This window comes from Macrotis lagotis, chromosome X (assembly GCF_037893015.1).
Source record: "Macrotis lagotis isolate mMagLag1 chromosome X, bilby.v1.9.chrom.fasta, whole genome shotgun sequence".
Taxonomy (NCBI): Eukaryota; Metazoa; Chordata; class Mammalia; order Peramelemorphia; family Peramelidae; genus Macrotis; species Macrotis lagotis.
The window spans coordinates 393,118,260-393,126,863 of record NC_133666.1 but is presented as its reverse complement, the minus strand read 5'-3'; the positions used below and the strand labels follow the sequence as shown (position 1 = coordinate 393,126,863).

At 34.9% G+C, this 8,604-nt stretch overlaps 1 protein-coding gene across 9 annotated transcripts in view; it reads right to left on the bottom strand.

Annotated features, from left to right (window-relative positions):
* The window catches only part of PAG1 (phosphoprotein membrane anchor with glycosphingolipid microdomains 1), a 224,886-nt gene that overhangs the window by 103,150 nt on the left and 113,132 nt on the right, over positions 1 to 8,604 (bottom strand). The window lies entirely within an intron of this gene.

Sequence of the window (8,604 nt, the reverse complement as noted above, 5' to 3'; positions counted from 1 at the left end):
AATGATCAAGTGTGATGAAGAGAATAATCCTTGATATGAGATTTTTTTTCTTCAGAAGCTAAGGTGCTTATAAAAAACACACCAAAAAAAAAGAAAAAAAACCCAAACCTTTATGAACGCATATTAGAGATTTGTCTAAGGGAGGAAAAGTAATGTATTGACACTTTTTTGGATACATAACACATTTAAGTATCTTTCCCTGAGCTTCAATATTTACTTTTTCTCAACTGTTCTTAAAGGAGAACAGTCAAGGATATATTGTCTTGAAAGAAAGTGGAATAGGAGAGGAGTCCCTAGGGACCATAAGCAGAGGGCTCAAGTAGCCTTAAAATCCTAATTCTAATAGATAAATACCCAGCCATATATATCAAACCCCTCAGAGCAGAAATATAAAAATCATCTTTGTCAGCTGGGAGTAACATGACACTTCTTAATATAATGCAGGCTTATTTTGTTAAAACAAATGACTGTACTAGTCTTCTTAGATAGGTCTGGACAAATTTAAAGCAGGATCCTACAGATAGACATCTCAGAAAGACTAGACCTCAATGTTTAAAACATCTCTTTTACAGAGAAAGCTGGAAACATTTAAATTGACTAGCATAATTAACTGGGAATGAATTGGCAGTAAAGAAGAAAATGAGAAAACTTTTATCCTTAAGGCAAGGCAGACAAACGAGCCAGATGTAATAATAACTGGGGCGTTCAATTTTCAGGTACTTAGCTATGCAAAGAGCTGATTGCTGATGAATTCCCCTCCATGTATATGGATGAAAAGAGCAAAGAGCCACCAGTAGTACAGTCTTTTCTCTCCCTAGTCTATAACTACCCTTTGTGTCTATAGACACGAATGAATGAATAGGCATTTATTAAGTGTTTACTATGTGAGAAGCACTGTACTAAGTGTTAGAGAAGGAAATAGGAAAAAAAATGAGACAAGAAGTTTTAACAAATATAAGTGTTCAGTTGAAAGGCAGATAACTAAGATCCAAGGTCTTTAGGATGCAGGAGCAGGTGAGAGGTCAGAGTCCAAGGGTCTGAGGGGTACATGGCAGTATATGATAAGATGAGGAGGACACTATGGTAGGACAGACTGTAAGGCCTGGTAGGCTTCCAAATCACTGGAATAATTGTAACTGTGATTTCTAGCTGATCAAATGAAGAGAAAAACCATGCCTCAGTTTCACTCAACTCCCTAGATTCCAGGGTTGCTGGAAGTTAGCCGGGAGTAGGAAGAAGGAGGGCCATCCGGCATGGAAATCAATTTATTTAACCTACAGAAAATGCCTTGCAAACCTTAAAGCCTTATAAGTATGATGGTTATTCTTCTTATCTTTCTGGTGGCTGGATGGGGTCTTTGCTTTCAAGGGTTCTTGAGGGAGGGGATGAGATAGGCTGGAGAGAAGGCAAGTGGATTATAATACCATAAAACCAGTTCACAAAACTGAATAATCTATAAGGCATAATACTAGGTAAGGGTAGAGAGGGATGTGCTGATTATTTTCTATAGCATAAAGTGGGGAATGTGAGGAAGGAAAATAATACTCATCAAGTAAATCAAGTTCATCCTTCCTCATCTCCAGTACACTAAACTTCCAGACTTTTTTCCTCATCTTAATACCTACTTTGCCACTTCATATACATAACTCAACACATGTGTGTATGTGTGTGTACACATAAGTTTTTTTCAACTTTTAAAAAATAAACTAATTAGCAAAAATCCTTAATTTGACTATGCCTTCTCATTACCGAGATTAAAGTAGAACAGATACTGATTTGGAGTCATAGAACAGATACTGATTTGGAGTCATAGAACAGATACTGATTTGGAGTCAAACCTGGCTCTGTTCCCTATCATTTGTAGGATTTTACCAAATCCCACACTCTCCTTCAATTGTAAAAGAAATTAATTAAACTTAGTAACCTCAGAGCTCCCTTCTAACTTTAAATCTATGATACAACTATGGTAATAAATTTCCTCTTCTTTTCACTACTAAATTCATAGCAAGAAGAGAGTCTAATTGCGGCCTGCATTTCCTCACCTCTCAATCACTGCTTAACCTCTTGAAATCTGGCTTTCAAATAGGGCTCTCAACTGAAATTGCTCTTCCAAAGGTTGCTGCTAATCTCTGAATTGCTATTCATGTCTATCATTTTTATTGATATCTTTTGTCTTAACATCACCTTAATTTTTGAATATAATTGTTCCTGTTATTCAGTCCAACCAGTCATTTTTTGTAACAAAGAATATAAAAGATAAAAAAGCAGGTCAGCAAAACCATCATAACACATCAACCAGTTCTGACAAGCATGTTATACCCATAATTTCTCTGCCCCAGGGAAAAAAGGTACATTTTTCCCATTTCTTCTCTAGCTTGGTCACTATAATTGTAGTGTTTATATTTTCTTTACTCTGTTGCAGTTTTTGTTGTTGTTTTCTCCTGGTTTTGTTTACCCCCATCTGCAACAATTCATCTACATTTAGGGGACAGAGCCTTGGACTTGGAATCAAATAGATATAAGTTCAAATCCAGACTCAGACACTCACTGTCTGAGTGTATGTATATATGTAACTATGTAACCCTGGGCAAGTCACTTCACCTTGTTTGCTTCAGTTCCTTTTCTGTAAAATGAACTGGAGAAGGAAATGGTGAACCATTCCAATATCCTTGCCAAAAAAGGTCAAAGCTGGACCCAAATGAAATGACTGAATAGCATTAACATCAATCCATGTAAGTCTTCCCATGTTATTCTCTTCATATATATTTCTAAATCAAGAATTAATATTTATTTATTTATAGTCATAATTATTCATTGAATCTTTCACCCAATCACTGGGGTTGTTGCCTCTCTTTTCTCTTTCTATAGCTTGCATGGGTAATCCTGTTCATTTCCTGGAAAGTTCTTTCTGCCTTGGTTTCCATGACATCATTTTTTTCTTGTTCTATCTGTTCTTGTGCTACCATACACTTCTTACCACCTAAACATCCTCAAGACCCAGTGCTTGGGTAATTGCTTTTCTCGTTTTTCAACTCTTTTCTATTGCTTTTCTGGGTGGTCTCATCAAATCCCATCTATTCAACTCCTTTGGGCATCAAGGACCCATTCAAGCACTATCGCCTCTATGTAGTTTTTATCCTTCTAGCTGTAAGTGTTCTCCTTAAATGTTGGTAGAAAACCTTGTCTGATCTCTCTTTTGCTCCCTTCACCACCTACCCTGTTATTCTTATATCTGCTACGTTGTATTCCTTCTCCCATTAGAATATAAACTTTTTCAAGGTCAGACTTTCATTTTTGTATCTTTAGAGCCTGGAAGAATACCCTGAATATCATATGAATTCAGCATATCTTTACTCAATTAAATTACTGTAAGAAAGCTATAGTCATCACTTAATTAGATGATAAACAGGAATTTATAATAGACAATAACATGTAATTTAGTACAAAATTCTTTATAGAATTTTAAGGAATCTAAACTACATCTATTCTAGAGGATGGGTATTATCTGAAATATGTTTAAATACTAATATCAAAAGTAGAACACCAAATTCTTGGGCAGTAGAATACAAGAGACATAGGACTTCGAACAGTTAAATAGGGGGAAGGAAAGGGGGATAACAGATTTGTCAGAAGGTTTTTAAAGGATTTGGATTTATCATATCCTTAGGATATTTTTAAAAACTGTTCTGAAATAAATAGAATTTTAAGCATTTAAAATTAAGAAACCCTAAGAATGCAATGCCTGAAGCCTTTTGAAACCTTAATAATCTTAAAAAAACAGGCAAAGCTTGGCAACTGCAAAAGTCTCAACAGAGTAACTAATCAGGGAGACAAAAGTTGTTAATACTCAACCTCTATCAATATGACACATAGCCTAAGTTTCTTTTTAAGTGATAGAGACAGAATTTTGCTGATATGCTTATACTTTCTTTCAGATTCATTCTATCTCACTAGTCAGCTAATTAACTTGTCCTCATTTTGCAAATGAGGAAACTGAGGCTCAGAGAAAAGAAGTCACTTGTTCAGTAGTAACTAATAGAACTGGGTTTCAAATTCTAGTCCATTGACTCCATGTCCTATTTTGTAGGGTCAGTGACAAGGTACTAACAGGACTGGGATCCCTGAATTCTGCAACTTGTAAAACCTTATGTATTTATTATGTGGTCTATTCTCTGTTTCTATTTTCTGATATCTAAAAGAGGTTAAAATAAATCCTATCAAATTCCTAAAATTAATTAATAAAAAAGAAAGTTCAGACTAGGTACAGATGGTGGGAGGGAGAAGAGAGAAAAAGGAAGACCAAAATAGAATGATGGAGACATGGAAAGAAGAAAGCAAAAAGACTGAACTTTATGGACAAAAGATAATTTTTATATAAAAATTATAAATGAGTTATCCAGAAAGGGATAAACTTATGACACTGAGTCATGATAAGCTTGGAACATCATTAAGCAGTTTCCACATGAATCCAAGCCAAAGGGGGAAATGAATTTCAAAACTGACAATTTCAGAACTAGAAAGAAAAAACATTGAAGGGGTTCCCTGAATCCCCAGTGGACTATTATGTACTGGAAACAACAGGGGTAGCATCAGTTTCTTTTTCCCCCGAAGTCAACAGGTGTTGCTATGGTAACTAATATAAGGGTTAAGGAAGCAGTCAGGGTAAGAAAATCTACATAACACCTTCAGCAGGATGGTAAAAAGCAAGACAGGCAATGCAGTAGCAAAATTCCTTACCTCACAAATAATGTATGAATTGTTTCCCTAATCTAACTGAGATGGAGTGAACAACAGTAATTAAACCTTAGATATAGTAATACTGATTATGGAAAGTCATATAATACACTTTGTAGGCACATAAGGACTTGGAAATGCAAGAAAGGATGACTGATGTTAACACGAGGAGTAAAGTTAGTATAATTTGGATACTTTTTTTTAAAACCTGTAGAATTAGAAAAACATAGGAATCATTAGAATAGAAGTGAAAATGGTAAATGTGATCCTGGGGACCATTTGCCTAGAAAAGAGAGAAAATTTCTTTCCAAAAAATCCAAAGACTTCCCTAAATTGGGCAGAATAGTTTCAACCAAAAACTAAAGTATGGACCTGTGACTTAATCTAAAAGGATTTTCTCAGGAGTCAGAAAAATTACAAAAGCAACCTCTGATTTGATCTAGGAAGTAAAACAGAAAACAATTAGTAAAAACATTTATGAACTGGGGTCAGATTGTATATATGTATACAATCTGTTTATCACCTGGAATGTACTGAGTCCCCTATATTGTAATAAAATTGTATATTTCCACTTCTAACTCTGTCAAAGACTATAACTTGGTAGTAAGGCTAAATTCCAAAGATATGATCTTTGGAAGAGGAAAAATCTATTTGTATTGGGAGTGATAGAGGCAAATTAGGGAGATAGCTTGGAAGCTTTGCACCAGGTAATATCACTATATATGCTCATGTTGATCTGATATGTCCATTTTTAATAACTGATTTTAAGAAAAGTTGTATATTTAGTACTCTGAGTACTTGAATGACTTGCATATCTAGTAGCATTAAGACCTTTCACCGGTTTCTCTGTGGTTTCCCTAAAGACATTTAAGAAGTTTTACCATGTAAGTAGCAAGCAACTTTCCCTTAGATGCTTCCAAGTATAACCCACAATTAGAATTTTATCACATTGCAATTAATAGTATTAAAACTTAATCTGGATTCCCTTGAATTCCTGGCTTCAGGAGGTACATTTTCTCTAAGCCATTTGCTCAAATTTCTTTTGATACCTTTAATAATCGATCTTGATTACTAGTGAACTTCTTACCAAGCAAGACTCACATTTCCTAGAAATGATCAGAAAGGGAGATCATTTGTTTTTCAGCTTGGAGCACACCCAGTCCAAGGTGAAAAGTTATTTTCCATATATGCACATGCTGTGCTTCAAAAATAGAAATATGAAATATATGCATAACAACTGAATTATCAGAAATTTTGCAAAAATCATAGTTCTAATTTCATTCATAGAGAAGGTTAGCTTTACAAAGTGCTTTATATTTTATTCTCATGTATTCCTCTGAGAATCATAAACTTGGAATTGGAAGGAATTTTAGAAATCTATTATTTTATACCATTTGCATAATCCCCTAAAAGTGATCACATAGACTTTACTTGAAGCCTATGCAGGGAAACTCACTGCCTAGATCAGGGAATTTCAGGATTGTTTTAATTTACATTTCACTATTTGTAAATCACTAAGTATTAGTGCTTTGAAATATTTTTTAGTGGTTTTTGATACTGAATTTCTTTTTTTTAAAATTTATTTTTATTAAAGATATTATTTGAGTTTCACTATTTTCCCCCAATCTTGCCCGCCCCCCCCCCGCCCAGATAGCACTCTGTCAGTCTTTACTTTGTTTCCATGTTGTACCTCGATCCAAATTGGGTGTGATGAGAGAGAAATCATATCCTTAAAGAGAAGAGAATTCTCAGAGGTAACAAGATCAGACAATAAGATATCTGTTTTTTTCCTAAATTAAAGGGAATAGTGCTTGCAATTTGTTCAAAGTCCACAGCTCCTTATCTGGATACAGATGGCACTCTCCTTTTCAGAAAGCCCCAAATTGTTCCTGATTGATGCACTGATGGAATGAGCGAGTCCTTCAAGGTTGATCATCACCTCCATGTTGCTGTTAGGGTGTACAGTGTTTTTCTGGTTCTGCTCATCTCACTCAGCATCAGTTCATGCAAATCCCTCCAGGCTTCCCTGAACTCCTGTCCCTCCTGGTTTCTAATAGAACAATAGTGTTCCATGACATACATATACCACAGTTTGCTAAGCCATTCCCCAATTGAAGGACATTTACTGGATTTCCAATTCTTTGCCACCACAAACAGAGCTGCTATAAATATTTTTGTACAAGTAATGTTTTTACCCTTTTCCCTCATCTCTTCAGGGTATAGATCCTGTAGTGGTATCACTGGGTCAAAGGGTATGCACATTTTTGTTGCCCTTTGGGCATAGTTCCAAATAGCTCTCCAGAAGGGTTGGATGAGTTCACAGCTCCACCAACAGTGTAACAGTGTCCCAGATTTCCCACATCCCTTCCAACAATGATCATCATCCTTCCTGGTCATACTGGCCAATCTGAGAGGTGTGAGGTGGTACCTCAGAGAAGCTTTAATTTGCATTTCTCTAATAATTAATGATTTAGAGAATTTTTTCATATAGCTATGGATTGCTTTGATTGCTTCACCTGTAAATTGCCTTTGCATATCCTTTGACCATTTGTCAATTGGGGAATGGCTTTTTGTTTTAAAAATATGACTCAGTTCTCTGTATATTTTAGAAATGAGTCTTTTGTCAGAATCATTAGTTGTAAAGACTGTTTCCGAATTTACTACGTTTCTTTTAATCTTGATTGGTTTTATCTGTGTAAAAACTTTTTAATTTAACATAATTAAAATCATCTAATTGGTTTTTGGTGATGTTCTCCAACTCTTCCTTAGTCATAAACTATTCCGCTTTCCATAGATCTGACAGGTAGACTAGTCCTTGATCTTCTAATTTGCTTATAATGTTGTTTTTTATGTCTATGTCCTGTAACCATTTGGATCTTGTCTTGGTAAAGGGTGTGAGGTGTTGGTCTAATATTAGTTTCTTCCATACTAACTTCCAATTATCCCAGCAATTTTTATCAAAGAGGGAGTTTTTATCCCAATGGCCGGACTCTTTGTGTTTATCAAACAGCAGATTACTATAATCATCTCCTGCTTTTACACCTAGTCTATTCCACTGGTCCACGACTCTATTTCTTAGCCAATACCAAACAGTTTTGATGACTGATGCTTTATAATATAGTTTTAGATTGGGTAGGGTTAAGCCACCTTCGTTTGCACTTTTTTTTCATTAAGCTCCTGGCAATTCTTGACTTTTTATTTCTCTATATGAATTTACTTACAATTTTTTCTAACTCATTAAAGTAATTTTTTTGGAATTTTGATTGGTAGGGCACTAAACAGTTTAGTTTTGGTAGAATTGTCATTTTTATTATATTAGCTCTAGCTATCCATGAGCAGTTGATATTTGTCCAGTTATTTAAATCTAATTTAATTTCCATGAGAAATGTTTTATAATTGTTTCCAAAAAAAGATTCTGAGTCTGTCTTGGCAAATAGACTACCAAATATTTTATATTGTCTGAGGTTACTTTGAATGGGATTTCTCTTTCTAGCTCTTCCTGCTGTTTCTTGCTAGACATATATAGAAAAGTTGAGGATTTATGAGGGTTTATTTTATAACCTGCAACTTTGCTAAAATTGCTAATTGTTTCCAGTAGTTTTTTAGATGATTTCTTGGGATTCTCTAGGTAGACCATCATGTCTTCTGCGAAGAGTGAGAGTTTTGTCTCTTCCTTCCCAATTCTAATTCCTTCAATTTCTTTTTATTCTCTAATTGCTGATGCTAACATTTCTAATACAATATTGAATAGTAGTGGTGATAATGGGCACCCTTGTTTCACCCCTGATCTTATTGGGAATGGCTCTAGCCTCTCCCATTGAATATAATGCTTGTTGATGGTTTCAGATAGATAGTGCTAATTATTTTAAG